Source organism: Chinchilla lanigera, unplaced genomic scaffold (genome assembly GCF_000276665.1).
Source record: "Chinchilla lanigera isolate Chin_1 unplaced genomic scaffold, ChiLan1.0 scaffold00019, whole genome shotgun sequence".
Classification (NCBI taxonomy): Eukaryota; Metazoa; Chordata; class Mammalia; order Rodentia; family Chinchillidae; genus Chinchilla; species Chinchilla lanigera.
The window spans coordinates 14,836,274-14,851,491 of record NW_004955420.1 but is presented as its reverse complement, the minus strand read 5'-3'; the positions used below and the strand labels follow the sequence as shown (position 1 = coordinate 14,851,491).

General features: G+C 51.7%; 1 long non-coding RNA gene across 1 annotated transcript; it reads left to right on the top strand.

The window, feature by feature from the left end:
* The first annotated feature begins 3,654 nt into the window (after positions 1-3,654).
* On the top strand, positions 3,655-8,256 carry LOC106148334. The gene is made up of 4 exons (XR_001233680.1): positions 3,655-3,733; positions 4,932-5,130; positions 6,154-7,712; positions 8,120-8,256. It is a non-coding gene; the product is annotated as an uncharacterized LOC106148334 (long non-coding RNA).
* Positions 8,257-15,218: the final 6,962 nt, after the last annotated feature.

The window sequence follows — 15,218 nt, the reverse complement described above, 5'->3', positions numbered from 1 at the left end:
CCTCCAGCCACTCCAGCTGCACAGCAGTGATAATTCAACTCGCTCTGAGGTTCTTAAGTGCTCCCAGGTATTAAAGACCGAGCATTAAATAGCACAAAAATACATTTAAAGATACCAACTTGCAAAGTGCTAAAATGACAGCCTGTCTCCGCCAGAGCGGATGATGAGGAATGGGCGAGTGGGCCCCTGGAGGGCTGTCTGCCAAGCTGGCCAGTCTCGGGGCTGGCTATGATCTATGTGCAATTGCCAAATTATACCAGAGAAAAGATCTCAAACAGACAGGGTCTCAGAGCGCTCGTGATGAATGGTTCTTAACAAATTGAAGCTGATGACTTCTCTCCCTCGCATTCGACAGAAGCGATGTCTGCTTTTAAGTCTGGTTCGTTCCTGGAAACCCCCTCGTACAGGGAAATCCTATTCTGATGCTAGGGCTAAGAGTCTCTCTCATCAAGCCCGGCTGGTCTCCAGGGAGAAGCGAATGGATGCAAGTGACGGGAAGGAGGAGTGGGTATTTTTACAGGACGCACAAAAACTAGAGGCTGCTTGAAAGGGTGCTCTCCAAAGAAGAAGCAGTCAGTGTAACAACTAAGGGGGGCAGTTATTGAATTAGGTAAGGAGCCACCGGGGTTTCTATGTGGGCACTGGGATCACAGCATAGAGACCAAGCCCCCTAGGAAGTTTGGAAAATGCTCCCTAGCACAGCTTGCTGTGCCGACCGGAAGCTCTCCCCAGCCCTGGTCACCGGGACCCTCTGTCTAATAGAAAGAACTACTGCTGCACATGTCCCGGCAACACTGCCATTTCCCTCACAGAAAGGTGACCTTGCAGCAGTTTCAGGATCGAGGACAGAAAGAACAACAGGAAAGCCCCGGGGACTCCCGAGGAGGAAGAACCCATAGTCACCAAACACCGCCAAGCCTGGGGTCAAAACAAAGGACAAGCCTCCTCTCTGAGCCTGAAGGACCAGGAACACCTGCGAGCAGAAACCAGCAGCCTCCTCACTCCCTGGGAAGTTAGCAGGGCCGAGCTAGCAGGGCCGAGTCGTTCGGTCTGCATTCCATGTCTACGTGCTGGCCAGCTGACTGATTGTCTGATTTACTCCTGTGTTTGTTTACTTTGCAGTACTGGGGTTTGAGCTCAGGCCCTTCACACTGAGCTAACTCCCCACCTTTTCTTTATTTTCTATTTTGAGATGGAGTCTCACTAAGTCTCTTAAGTCAGTAAGTCACCCAGGCTGTGCTCCAACTAGCTATCCTCCTGCCTCAGCCTCACCTACGATTCTAAATATCAAATTTAAACATTTAAGGGTTTGATTTTTGAGCTGAGGAGTAGCTGCCGCTCCAAGGAGAACACAGGAAGACAAAGCAGCGACCTCTTCGCCTGGCGTGGGGCCTGCGGGGAAGGAGTCCTTCCCTGGCCCCAGACCTGGCTGGGAGGGTTAGGTGGGTGTGTTCGGAGTCAGGTCTGGGGCTTCCTCGGTGAGCTGACAAAGGGAAAGTACGAGCGAGCCCTGCTCGGAGGTGCTTCCTGACACCCTCTCCCACAGAGTGAGCTAGCAGACACATCACTCCCTGCCAACCTGGCAGGCACCCGGCCCTGTGTGAGGCGTGGGGAGCTCTGCACGGCTGAGCAGTACACAGGGGCTGCCTGTCTTCTCTGCAAGGACAGCGTGTGTCCACAGAGATCTTGGAGACCCCATTCATCACCTGTCCCAGGACAGCTGGATGCTAAGGCGGAGTCTACTCAAGGCGGAATCAGCAGCCATCCCCTGCTTTCCACCCTGGTAATACATCCCAGTTTACTCAGAGTGGCCACAGCTGTGTTGTCAAGTGGCCAACGAGAGGCAAGCAAAAATCCTCAGGTGGGCTTCAAGGGGGCTAACGAGTGGGTAGGGTGCACATCAATCCTTATCCTTCCAGCTCATCCTCTCTGGAGGGTTCTGAAAGGCTGGAACGCAAGCAGCCATGTTGGTCTGTGAGGTTAAGGTGGCGCTCTCAAGATGGTTGATGATTCCGTGCAGCCTGTCTGCTGATGCCTTCTTAGCTGAGCAGATAAGCCCCAAACTGGGCAAAGTCACTGTGGCTAGGGTCCTGTTCCATGAGCCAGAGCTCCTAACTGTTACAGGCAGACGGGAGAAGGAACGCGCTCTCAGCCATGGCAATGCATAGACATTGGCTGGTGGTGGGTAGGGGCAGGATGCTCAACCAGAGTCCTCAGGGTACCGCACTTGGCCGCCTACAAAAGGTGATGGAGAGTATGGTGACTGTGTCAACTCACAGGGCAACCTCGTTACAGTGAAAGACACACTGCCAGTGGGGGGACGAGCGCGTTTGAAGTGAGGGAGGATTTTGTGGGGGATTCGTGACAATTCGATCACATCATGTTGATCAACCGCTTATGGCAACCTCTGTCCAATAAACACGTCACTGTGCGTCCTCATCCACTTCACTCACCAGATCCGGCACCTGCGGGTCTCTGGCTCCTCCCCAAAGTCAAAATGACCATGAAAGGGAAATGTTCTGATCCAACTGAGGATATTGAGGCAGCCAGGACGGCGAAACTAAGGACCCTCAGGAAAGAGGACTGCAGAACTGCTGCAGAAAGGGGAGAGATAAAGGGACCAGTGTGTTGTGGTCTCCTTCAGTCCCCTGCTGTCCTCTGTTGAGAAGACAGAGTCCCTGTGCACTGCCCACTGGGAGGACTTGCCTGATCCAACTCCTTCAGTGGTTCCATTCTGAGCATTAAAACCACAGTTTTAAATTAGTCATGGTGGTACATGCCTGTAATCCCAGCACTCTGGGAGGCTGAGGCAGGAGGAACTGCAAGTTCAAGCCAGCCGGGGCAATTTAGCAAGACCTGTCTCAAAATAAAAAAAAAAACAGAAAGAGGTGGGTGTGAGGGGGCTGGGATCAACCCCTAGCACCACAAAACAAAACACAAGCACAAACAGGCTCAAGACGGGAGAGAAATTCACCATCAATTAGGGATCACGCCACCAAAATCAGAGGCTCTGCAGCAGAAGATTTGGGGTTCTGGGGAGGAGTGGCTTCCTGGGCAGCTGCTTCCTTTACAACGACTGGCGTTGGGCCCGTAGGGGGCACTAAGGAACCACGGGATCGGGTCTCCTCCAAGCTGAGGCCGGGGCTCGGAACCCCAGCCACTCTGCCAAGGAGGAGGAAGGAAGGAGGGACCTGGGGCTGCAGCCAAACCTGGGCTCTAGGGTGAGAATGAAATCCTCTCACATCCTCATTCTGCTTAAATATCCAAGATGCAGAGCCTCTGACTAGAAGGTTGTTCCGAAGATAATGTCCCCGACTCCCTGTCTCCAGCATCATGAGACCTGGACATTTCTGTCCCTGGATTTAAACTAGAAAGGGCCTTGGAGACCAGCCAGTCTGCACGGCAGACCAGAGGCCTGAGAAGGAAAGACGGGTCCCAAGCAATGTGGACCGTGAGTGGCACCTCGCAGCTGCCAGTCTGGGGCTCCTTCCCCCACGCCCGCGCGCAGCCTTGGCCGCGGTTGTTTTCTTTTCCGGCCCTGGGGGGACGGTGGCAGGGCTGGGGGTCTGCTGTGAACTGGAATCTGTTCAATTTCACCTCCCATTGCTCCTGCCAGTTCGCCAGCTCAGGCTGACGGAGGCAATTAGAACCAGAGTCCCACAAGGCATTCCAGGGAGATCTCTTAAAATTCCACAGCAGCCGGAGACTTGCCTCTTCCTGCAGGGATCATCTGGTGTGTAAATACCCAGCGGTGTAAGACACAGGGTTGGGGCAGCGTGAGTGTGTGTGCACACACACATACCCATGCACACCCATGCGTGTGCACACACACACAATACACATGCACACACGTGCATGCACAAATGCATTTAATACACATTTATCCACAGACAAAAAAACAGAAGTATTCAACAGCAGTTCCTCCCCTTCCTGCCTCCCAAGTGGAAAAATTGAGAATGAGCGGACTGCCCCTGGGAAAACCTAATTAATTGTGTGCTTCCAGGGATGAGCAGTTCATCTGCACTGGGCTGTCGGTGGGGGGATGGGGATTGGGATGGGGTGGGGGATGGGGAGTGGGATGGGGTGGGGGATGGGTGGTGAAGGGGACGGGACCGTCCTGTTTCCTTCTACCCCTACCCCACGCAGAAAGCCGCCCCTCACCCTCAGCCCTGGGTCCCTGGGGCAAGTCAGTGGGTGACGCGGGCCAGCCTGGCTGATACACAGTCACAGCCTCCCGCTGAAAGGTGTTGCCTCAGTTTCTCTGTGGGGATGCCGAGGCTGCAAAAGACAAAATGGCAGAGCAAGGAACTGCAACCCAGGACGGCTGACTCGGGCTCGCTGACCTGCTTTATGACTGCCCAATGGCAGGAACGAAGGGAGGCATCGAGCCTGTGGGAAGCCACTCTGTTTCTCGGGGCTTTCGTTTCACGTTTGTCACCAGGAAACCTGGCTGTGGGCGGTAGTGCGCTACTGTGTAAGGAGACCCGGACCTTTCATTAGAAGTCACTAGGAAGCAGCCAAAGGCACTGAGAAGGCGGGTGGGAGAACTGGGCACTTTGCTTCATCAGGGGAGCACCCTCCCGTTGGGACCCCCAGGAGGCTTGAAGGGGACCGAGGGGACAGCCCTGTGACATCCTCCTACCCGGGGTGGAGACCACATCTTCTCTCTCCCAGACTAGGATTGTCCTCAAGGCCGTCATGCAGCCACTCCCAGCTCCTCCCTTTGAGGTTGGATGAGAACGGCGGAACAATCTTACAAACTAAATCAGCTCGTGGTTACCCTGACCTTCACAAGACGCACCTAGTATTTCTGGTTCCCTGTAGAAAACATGTCCAGGGCTTTGTGGTTAGTTGGCGATAAATCGCCCATCCATGTATTGTGTGATTTCAGGTTACCAACAGTCTCCATCCCTGGGTTTCTCTTCCTCCAGAGTTCCTCGCTTGCTGACACAGCCGTGATCTCTGTCTCAGTTCCAGAGGCAGCGGGGTGATTTTTGCCAGACGGACCCTTCGGAAGAAGAATGAATTTACCAGGCCATTTGGCCGGGGAGTTTTGCGTTTGCATGAAGGAGCGCGTGTTTATTTCCTCATCCAAAACCAAGTGCTTCCTGGTGCTGGGAATGGTGCAAGGTGCTGGGGAAAGGGTGAGGGAAGACCACGTAAGGGTCCTGGGGATTCATTTTGTAAAAGAAGATAGGACTGCTCACAGTTAATGCTAATATCAAAACCACACTGTACAAGGGAAGGAGAAAGGGAGAGAAAATCACTTCTGTTGCATGTGAGTGGAGGGGCAGTCGGGGGAGAGCTCCTGGAGGTGATGGCGTTGCAATGGTGCCTAGAAGGGGGTGGGTATCTGATGTGGGGGAAGGTGGGCATTGGGAGGGGGCAGGCAGGAAGCAGAGTGATAGCTTCCATGAGAGTGTGCTTTGGGGGTCAGACCTTGGCTGGTCACAGATATTGGGTGGAGGAGTCGGGTCATCAGACACAGGGAAGCATTCCACTTTCCAAGTGGACAAATCCGGGAGCACAGCTATGCGTCACAAAAATGAGTGGCAGCAGGATGTGCAGGGCAGGCGTGCAAGTAACCCTGAAACACGCGCCCCGCTCACCCACCCGGCGTTTCTCCTGTGGTCACCCACATCTCTCCTCACAGCGTGAATCCGTGCACCCCAAGACAGACCTGTATCCAAAAGGACACGGACCCATGGTGACCCCTGGCGGATTTCAAACCACGTTCTGTCTGAAAGACGTTCTGTTTTTTCTTCCTATAAAACCAGAGAAGCTGGTAGAAACCTCCAGGATCACCAGTTGCAACATGCAGCTGGTGCTTACATTCCCTCCACTGCTCTTCTGCAAAGTGGTTAAATATGCTTCAGTATGCTTAGCTATCTCCAAAGAGTGAGAACCCAGGTCCTCACGAGGCAGTGCACGACAAAGCCACCACAGACCCCAGCAGGACAGAACAGAGCCTGCACCATCCTCTGTCCTGCCCACCCTCACTGGCCAGCACCATAGCTAGATCTCTACCTGCGTGTGTTGAATGGCATGAAAAGGAAGGTGTCTGTGAGTTTCTCAGAAGACCCTAGGACTAAGAATCTGGTAAGAAGGACTTCAGTTTGAACAGGACTTTACAGTTTGCTTTATTCTTCTAAGGTCGCTGCTGTGGGCCGCTCTGTGGCATTTGCATTCTATGTGCGGGGAAGCAGAACCCTTGGGAATGCTCGCTCCAGCCTGAACACTGAGCTAAGGTCAAACAGGATCCTGCTCCCATTTCTTCTGACTCCAAATCCTGGCCTTCTAGGCAAACCAGGTAAGGAGGGAGAAGTTCTGTCCCTGAACACCAGCCTTGGGCTATTGTTTACCTTCACTGAAAACTGCATCATGGGTAAAAAATAAGGCTTAAAGGTTTACTCTTCCTGCTTCTCCACCAAGCCGGTCGCCATGGCACTGGTCTCGGGAAGACAACGTGCATCGGCGACACCACAGTGCTCTTGCCAGAACTTTATCTATTGAGTAACAGAGCCAGGGCCAGGGGAGCAGGGAAGCCTCAAGCCCTGGCGGTGACAGTAGGATTGATACTGAGAGGACTGTCCTGCAGGTCCTTTGCCAGTCCAGCCTATGAGAGGGGAAGAATGCTGGCCAACACCTCCATCACCGATCGGCAAGAAAAGCAGTTGTTATTTGCCATCCTTTGAGTTCTCCATTGTAACCTTCTGTCCAGGGGTTTGGGACTCTCCATTTCTTTATTTGTAAAATGGGCATAGGTGGGGGAAAGCGTGAACGGATCAAGCCAATTGGTCCCAGAAGATGTTCCAGGCTCTAAAAAGAGAAAACACATATTGGACTCATTTGTGGTTCCAAAATTGGCAGGAGTGACTCGGGTGTACGGCAAAGGGGTGGATTCCTCTATGTAAAACTTCCAGAGGTAGAGAACAGCGGGAGGCAGACCTGGGGCAGCTGGGCTCCTCACCCAACACCATGGGTATCCCTGGGAATTGGCCGTCCCAAGCTGAGATGGAAGTAACCCCTGGCCAAGCTGAGGCGCTAAGAACAGCCTCTTAAGGCCACTTGCTTCAGGAAGACAGTGAGGAGCTGAGGTTCCAGAGCTGACTTGGGAAAGAGAGTCAGTGCCCCGGCTGTGAGAGGGCTCAGCCAGTGAGGGCGTGGCCTTGAGAATGGGAGAGGAGAGGAGGAAGGGGGCTCATTTATCAGCGCAAAACTCGTCAAAGCTGTCAGGGTCTCCCATGGAGTTATTCTCTTAACTAACGGGAACCTGGCTTGGAGATGTGACTTGCTCCGGGGCACACCATTAACTGATGACAAAGGTTCTTTGGTTTTTTTTAAGGCAAGGTCTCAGTACGCAGTCCATTTTGACTTGGAATTCCATTTGTGGCACAGGCTGGCCTCTAACTTATGATCCTCCTGCCTCAGTCTCTTCCATGCTGAGATGACAGACATGTGCCACCATTCCTGGCTGATGAAGTTGATGTTTAGCATGGACCCTTTGCATGATAAAGGAGATGTTCAGATGGTAGCCAGGAAAGGAGCACAAGGAACTAAAAAAGTGCCCTTAGGGGAGCACAGGGGATTGGATTTCTCCAGCGAGGAAGAGTGATGTATGCCAGGCTGACAGACACAGGAGATGTCCTTCTGCAGAGCCCAGGAGCTTGTCTGCACAGCGAGGGGATGGATAATCAAAGACCTGCGTTCAGGTTGGCTTCATCACTTACTAGCTGGATGACCCCAAACAAGTCACAGTACTCACCGACTGGAGACCCAGTGTCCTCAGCTGTAAATTGAGAAGAATACCCCTTACCTTACAGAGTTGTTGAGAGAGGTCCAAGGCCTGGATTATATGGAATGTTTAGCAGAATTCATATGTACACGTTTTTGTTTGTTCATTCATTCATTCATTCATTCAACAAGCATCATTGTAGACCTACTATGTCCCTGGGAAGTAGTAGGCCCTCTATCAGCACACCTAAAAAAATAAAGAGGGGATAGAAAATGCTTTCAAATCATCTGCCTTTGAAGTCTGGACTAATCCATGAGGATCGGGGAGGTTGGTAAATGGAACCATCAAAAAGATTAATGAGGTGCTTATTATTCATGGTTTCAGGGAGAGGTAGACACAGAGAGCTGAGCTATGCAGTGAACACAGCTCCTGACAAGATGGGGTGGAGAGGAAGGATGAGCAGATGTCATCTGGAGGTGCACTGTGGCTGTCCTTCAACAGAGAAGAAAGACAGAGGCCCAAGATTTCACAGCCTGGGTGTGGGATGTTTGTACTGCTTTCCCTAGGATGGGGGTTGGAGCTTCTGCTCCTTCAGCCAGAATTCTAGACACAGGTTTCTCTGAAAGTGTTCTAGCCCACTTCTTCTTCCATTTGGATTTTTAGGGGTCCATCCATATTGCAATCAGGATTTGTGACCTACTTTTAAAATTCAAAACATCCTATAAGAAACCACATACCCTTACAATGAGGTCTTGTTTGCTAGAATAATGTCAACCAGTCACGTTGATCAGAGGCTCTGGTGAGCACTTTGATGTATAAAAAGGAGAAGTGAAATAAAAGCTGCTGCTTAGAGAAGTGCCCTGTGTTTGGAAGTCAGAATTCTTGCCAACACAGGGCAAGGAGCAGTTAAGGATAGAGTAAAAAAGTTGACACTGAATTGAAAACCTCAGTAACCACGACTTTGATCCAACATTCTCATTTTCCATTTGAGGACCCACAGGTCAGAGAAGCAAACGACCTTGCGTTAGGTCACAGAGCTGGTCAGAGGCAGAGCCAGAGAGTTTGTCAGGGCCCTGGGCTGTTCACTGTCCCTCAGGACGCAGGCAGTGAAGTGTGCTAGATTGGCACGGGGGTGTTTGGAAAAATGAGTCACTTTCCACAGTCACTGCCTGGGTGTCAGAGAGAAAGGACACGGCCCAGCCTCTTCCTGGGGCTCCTCCTCATCTGAGCCGTGTCACCCGACCTGGGTTACTGCGGCTTAGGATTGTCTGGTGGAATTTCCCCATGCAAGGAGAAGATGGACAAGCAGGAACACCCTGAGAGGTTCCCAGGGGAGACAAACGTCTTCGCTTTATCTTCAAAGCAAATATGCAGGAAGGGAGACTGCAATACTTCCCAGAATTCAGGCTGAAGCAAAACACAGATGACATATCAGATTGGCATCTCAGCCAGGAGACCCGGAGACAGCAGCCAGGGGTCACTGAGGAAACTGCTTGTCAGTAAATAAGGAGTGGACACCTAAGAAATGGCTCCCTTCTGAAAAGGGCGTGTGTGGGGAAGTCTAGGTTTTGCCAAACCAAGGGAATTTGGTGCAGGGATTCAGAGCTGTGAGCTGTTGAAGAAAGGTGTTTAGTTAAAATGTGTCCCCCCAGGGTACACGAACTCTGGGAAAATTGGGCCACACATAGCTTTTGATTAGAAATACCTGCACCGGAAATGGTCCCACAGCCCTGTCTTTGGGAGATCCACCGTCTTCCATGACTGCAGCCTCCTAATAGATCATCTGGACCCACTCTTATCCCCACTACATGGCAGCCACTTAAGTCTTTAAGAAAAGCAAATCTAATTATGCCGCCTCTCCCTGCTTTACATCATTCCTAGAACCAAGACCCACTGGACCCTGCATGACCCAGCACCTCGTACCCTGGGCCGCTAAGTCTTGCTGCTCAGCCATGCTGTTTCTCTTTTATTCTCTCACATGCATCAGGATCCCTCCTACCACTGGGCTTTCCTTTGTGTGTGCCACTCCCCGCACAGAAACTTCTCTTTCTTTTCCCTCAGCTGGTTAACATGCACTTGTCCTTCCTGTGTTGAGCTACTTGCCACTGTCCTGGGAAGAACTCCCTCCACACCTAGGTCTCCGTCAAACTCTCCATTTACACGCATTTAGAGCTCTGTGTACACCTCCTTCACAGCCCCAAGGATGGCTGTGCTACCTGTAGTGGCCCTCAGCATGTGTGACAGAATGCAGGGATGATCGCCTGCTCTGCCAATTGCAGGTGCCCATTAGAGCAGCTACAAACGCCAAGAGGCAGAGCTGGTTCCAGTCCTTGGTCCCCCTCTGACTTGCTCTGTGTCTCCTCCCCAGGCAAGGTCTGGTCTTCTCCAGGCCTGGGTGTCTTCCACCAAGGTGGGTTTCAGCCAGGGGGCTGTGCTGGGTGAGGCCAGAGGTTGGGTCCTAGCCCCATCACCTTGCAGCTGTGTGACGTGGGGCTGGTCAGTTACTCCTGAGAAGTAACATCATGCTTAACGTCTGTCCGAGTTCTCAAAGATTAAAATCCAGCTGAGACAGTGGCAGAGAGAATGGGCAGAGACAGTAAACACTATGGTCAATGTCCACATTAAAACATTTACTACAGTAAAAGACATCCCCCTCAAAATCCTCCCCCTTACCTCAAACACGTTTATCCCATCATTTTTGCCGCTTTCTGAGGCAGTTCTGGAGGTTCTCTTTTGTGAGTGTCTAAGCGATGGGGAGGACTTTAGGGGCAGGGATTCATGGCAATGTGTCTCTTACTGTAGTAAATTTTTTCAGTTTCAACATTCACCATGTGTTTTGATCCCATCCTGTGGGTAAAGGAGAAAGCTCTGACTAAGTGATGTAATGAACAGCGGCTCTGGAGGTGAGGCCCCAGCACCAGCAGCATGACCTTTACTTGGACCTTGTCAGAAGTGGAGGTCTCTAGACCCCCTCCTAGAGTGCTGAGTCCTGGGAAACTTTTAAGAAGCCCTCCCAGAAATTCTGCTCTGGAGTGCTGAGAGGCGGGGGTGAGGGCGGGAAATGCCGAGGCAGAGGAGGCGCTGCCAGGTACCGGTCACTGTCTGGGACTGGGACTGTGGGAGAACGGGGCCTGCCTGTAAGTCAGGGCCTGTGTAGGGCACAGGGTGGAGACACTTCATGGAGGCCATCAGTAGAGAGAAAACCCACCACGAGGAAGGACGTCCAGGAAATTATACTTGGGAAGAAGCTCACATCCTGACTCCACAAGGTGTCCCAGAACAGCCTGAAACAGGACGGGGCCCCAGGAAACGGGACCATCGCCTGCACCTGTGTCCTACAACATCTGGCGATCCCAGAGCAGCCAGAGTCCAACAGCACTGGAGAGAGACCTCACAGTTTCCTTTCCCCGGAAACATCAGGCCCTGGGAGGGCGGTCCTTTGTGCCTGAGCGATCCTGCTCCTAATAAGGACTCCACACAGGCACTGCACGTCCCAGCAGCACTGATTCTTCTTGCCAAGGAAGCCAAGCCTCTCATAGGTAGGAGCCTGAGCGGGTGTGCGAACACAGCCCCACCCACATCCCCGCCAAGTTTTGCACAATAAACTCCACATCTGGTTTCTTGTTTCTTGTCCTTACCAGTGGGATCTTGATAGGATAGGGAGTAATTATCGCAAACCCACAGAACTTGCCTCCATTTAACTCTTCCCTCCCCCGTTACGGATGTGTTCTCTGCGTGCCCTGGCCCGGTTCTTCCTCTCTTTGCTCACTTTCCTTGGTATGTTTTGCATGTGCGTTGACAGCTCTGCTTTTTAATACTCTCTGGTACATGTTAAGATGTTTGCATCATCACCATCACCATCACCATCACCATCATCACAATTATTTCAAAGATGCAGTTCAACGAGACAAGTCTCTGAAAGCGAGGCTAGAGAGCTGCATTCATTTACTTGTGCATTTCACAGGCAATCACAAGGGGTGATTGAAACCTACAGTGAATCCTGAAATTAAAAGCTGGTCACAGTAAAGGAAACACTGCCAAGAGCAACGGGATAAGTGTGTTTGAAGCGAGGAGAAGCATTTTGAGGGAGATGAAGAGCAATGGGTCTTTTACTGTCATAACTTTTAAAAATTTCAGCCTTCACTGCATGTTTGCACGTAACACCCCATGTTGGTCAAAATTTACAGTAATTTCTGTCAAATAAAAATGCAACGCTGTGTCCTCATTCACCTTCTTCATGGCATCTGGCATCAGGGAACTTCTGGTTGTTCCCTAATGACCAAAAAAGTCAATGTTTTGCGTGGATTCAGGCAGCGAGGCCAGTGCGATATCATAACAACTCTCAGGAAAGAGGGCTTCAGAGCTGCTTCAGAAAGTAGCAAGGATGATTGGAGCAGTGTGTTTGATGTGGGGGGAGGATTTTGAGGGGGTACTAATAATGCCAATGTGTCTTTTACTGTAATAATTTTAACAATTAACAATTAATTACTGTAATAATTTTAACAATTTAAGGCGTTCGCCTTAGTTTTCCGGTCACAACCTTGCGTCAAGCACTTATTATGTGCCATGCACAGCTGCAGGCTCTGGGATACAGCAGTCAATAAATAAAGCTCCAGCCCTTCTGGAGTTTATATTCCACTGGGGAAGACAGGCTAGAAATTAGGTACTGGACGAGCATATAGGACACCATAGGCTGTAAGATGTGCTTTGCTAAAACATGAAGAAAGAGAAGACGGAGGTGGGGGCTGGGGGAGCAAAGGTGACATTTCCTGCTGGGTGTTGAGGGAAGCCTGGGTGTTGTACGCTTGGAAGGAGCTAGGGAGAGGGCATGCACGCAGGGGGGGAAGAGCCCTCCTCGGGCAGAGGGAAGGGCAGGGCAAAGCCTGGAGGTAGGGCCTGGCCCAGAGCACACAGTGTAGCTGCAGCAGTGTAGGAAACAGGGATAGAGAGTGGAGCGGGTGTAGGGATACAGAAAAGCCAGGTAGAGCAGGCCTATGGGGACCACTGTCCTAAACTGTGCTCTGGCTCTGAGCAGGGTGGCAAGCATGAATTCTGCACCTAGAGCCTGGGACTGGCATGGGACAGACCCACGGTTTGTGGCTGGTGCCAGCAATGAGCGGAGTTGTCTCCGCTGAGGAGAGGGAGACTGTGGATAGGTGGGCAGCTGGGAGAGGCCCGGGAGCTCGGTCTGCAGAGGTGCACTCTGGGAAGGCTATTGCACAAGCCACAGCTGGAGTCTGCAGACGCGGGCTAATTAGTTTCCAGTATAACCCGAAGTCGCCACAGAAATCCAGTCCCTGATGGTTCTGTGCAGGGAGGCAGGAACCTAGGCCGAGGCAGGGGTCACAGGGGGCTGGTGACGAGGCCCTGAGAGAACTGGGGTGAAGGGAGAGCAGCGGAGCTCAGGCGCACTGAGGAGCACAGTCTAGCGGGCGAGGTGGCGGGATGAGACGTCAAGGCTGAGGGATGAGGTCCCCGCAAACTGCTCGGCTCACTGTAGCCGGTGCTGTGAATTACAGTCCCACTTTCCAGCCAGAGGCTGCATCTTAAATCATGCCTGGGGCATCCATGCTAAGGGCCACAGAGGACCTGAGGTCATTATTTCAAGTTCTGACAATCGGTAAAATAGGAGCTGATGTGGGGGTGCACGCCTGCAACCTCTGCACTCTTGAGGCTGAGGCAGAAGGTCCACATGTTCACTCCCAGCGTGGGTAATTTATAGACTTAGCAAAAGCCTGTCTCAAAATAAAAAATAGACAGGGGCTCGGGATGTAGCTCAGTGTGAAGGCCCTGGGTTCAATCCTCAGTACGGCAAACAAACATGTAAAATTCAAGACATGTTACTTATTTGAATATTAATTAATAACACTTAGATTTGAATTTAAATGCTTGGCCCTTGGCCTAAGTAAAAACCAGGCAGCACTTTTTTTTTTCTTATCACTGAGCTCCTGTTCTGCCGTCATCTTCCTCTGGCAGTGACCTGCTTTCCCATTCAAACTTTCAAAAATTCCTCCTGCGCCGTATCCGTTACACAAAGCAATACATAACGGACTAGACAGAATTATTGGCCCAAATGACAAAACCAGATGTGATAGGGAAGAGTTTTTTCCTGAGCCACACATAGATCTCTGGCCTCACACAGCTGTGCATTGTGAATAGGAAGATCCACACCAGGAACTCACAGTGTGCAACGTGGGGTGCAGGGTCAGCCCCCTACCTTCCGCTGGGGGTAGGAGGGAGCAAGAGGCATTCCTCAGGTCTCAGCGTCAGGCCTCGGAAGCCTCTACCCAGGGCGACAGGATGTGATTTGTAGACTCTGGGCTGCCTGCTAGAAAACAGTGATGGACAGAGACTCCAGGTGGGATCTGGGGCCCAGGCAGCGCCTTGTTTTGTTTGTTTGTTTGTTTTTCCAGTACCAGGAACTGAACTCACGATGTTGCACTTGCCAGGCAGGCGCTGTGCCGCTGAGCTAAATCCCCAGCCCCTCAAATCCTGAGAAGTTAGTCAAGTCGCCTCACCCTTCTGACCCTCAACGTCCTCATCCATGGAGTAGGGATAACATTGCTTTTCTTAAACTCTGTCAGGCTTTAATATTAAGATTTACGTTGGTTTGTAAAATGAGTTCGGAAATGGTTCTGCATAAGATTCCAGTTCTCTGAGTCTGTGACTCAGTGTAGCAGAAGGACGATGACAGCACTGGCTGCAGCTTTGAAATCTGAGGTCTCCAGAGCGAAAATGCCAGCAAGGACCCTTTGTCGTGTGGCCACCCGGACAAGTCACAGAGATTGTGCCTGGGCTGGATGGCCCGTGTCACAGCCCGCGGGTGTGGACATGAGTTCAGACAGTCGCAGCTTTTTTCCTTGAAGCTCTGTAGGATGGAACCACTGTCGTAGCCACCGTCCAGGAAAACGGCAGCCAAAGCACGTTCCTGCGCATCCGGTGTCAGATTAGCCATGAAGGCCTAACTGCTTCTTCAGCGTTCATTGGAAATAAATACAAAATAAAGCGAAGGAGAAGGAATGGAGAACGTGCCGCGCAGACCAGGAAGTCACTTCCACCCCTACTATTGAACAGTGCTCTTTCCCTTGGAAGGACTTAAGTTAAACTGGGACTTTAAAGAAAATTTTTTCACTGTGTGTGTGACTGGGCAGAGCTCTTTCCCACTGGGCTGAGCTCCTTGCCCAATAGCTCCCTGGGCCCCTGCCACATCCCACCCAGGTGGCACTCAGCAAGGGGCTGTAGATTGAAAGGATGCTCACTTGGAGTTGGCATTGATTTTGCCTGAACTGGATAAATAACGGGGTGGTCAGGGGTCCCCCATGTAGGCCACTTGTGCCACCCATCACAGTACAGATGCAAGGATGGAGCTGCCCGTTTTGCTTCTGCTCTCTTGTCTGACCTTGCCAGGCACAGAGGGGAGAGCCGGGACCAGGTCAGGTTTTGACAGGGTATTTCTGCTTCCATACGGTAAGTAACCAGCCAA